Raw genomic sequence first — 869 nt, forward strand, 5'->3', positions numbered from 1 at the left:
GCGTCAGACTATATCCTCGTCCCTGAACCTCCGACCCCTCAGCAGCTCAGGGAGGTAAATCGCGGGATGTGTCCTTGTTGGTTCCCATACGGCTTTTACTCCTTCCCCAAAGGGAGCCTCTTCACTGTCTTACAGCAACTTGCGTTCCAAAATAAATCTTGCCTTCCAAGTTGTGCGACCTTATTTACCTTACTTATTGATTAAAGTTAAGACGAATATAAAAGAGAGTTAATATTTGGAAATTGAAATGAGATCAGGGTTCATGACTCAAAGAAAAGAAACATCGATTTCATGTTCGTGCGTTGTCATATCATAGTCTATATCACGTCAACATTTCATTTGATAACCAGATGATTGTAACTATTTTTAGCAACTTTTTCTACATTTTCTCAACTAACATTGACTTTAGCAAATTGATTGTTACAAGTTTCTGTCACTCCTTCATATGTTAACAACAAATTTAAGTTTCGTAAACATCATATTTACAATTAACTACATTAATGGTTAATTTTACATAAATAAGACTCAATTTATTTCTTGAACATCTAATTATAAGTGAATTGTATTGTAGTTATATCTGTATTATTTAAAGCTTTTTATTCCGTATTCCCACCGTACCAAGCGAAGAAGGGTTGATTTTAATCCATCAATATTAGTTTCATTAATGTTTGATAAATATAATTTTTTTTTTGACCAATAGATATTTAAGTTTATAAGGTCGTAATGTAATATAAATAATTATTTAAAAAAAAAAACTTTGGTAGTTGGAGTATGGTGGTAGCTGGAGTATTTCCTTCTGAAAGAAATTGTGAATTAGTATTATTCTCGCCAATAAATTCAAAAGTTTGGTAGTTGGGAGGTTGTGGTAG

Source organism: Olea europaea, unplaced genomic scaffold, assembly GCF_002742605.1.
Source record: "Olea europaea var. sylvestris unplaced genomic scaffold, O_europaea_v1 scaffold1896, whole genome shotgun sequence".
Taxonomy (NCBI): Eukaryota; Viridiplantae; Streptophyta; class Magnoliopsida; order Lamiales; family Oleaceae; genus Olea; species Olea europaea.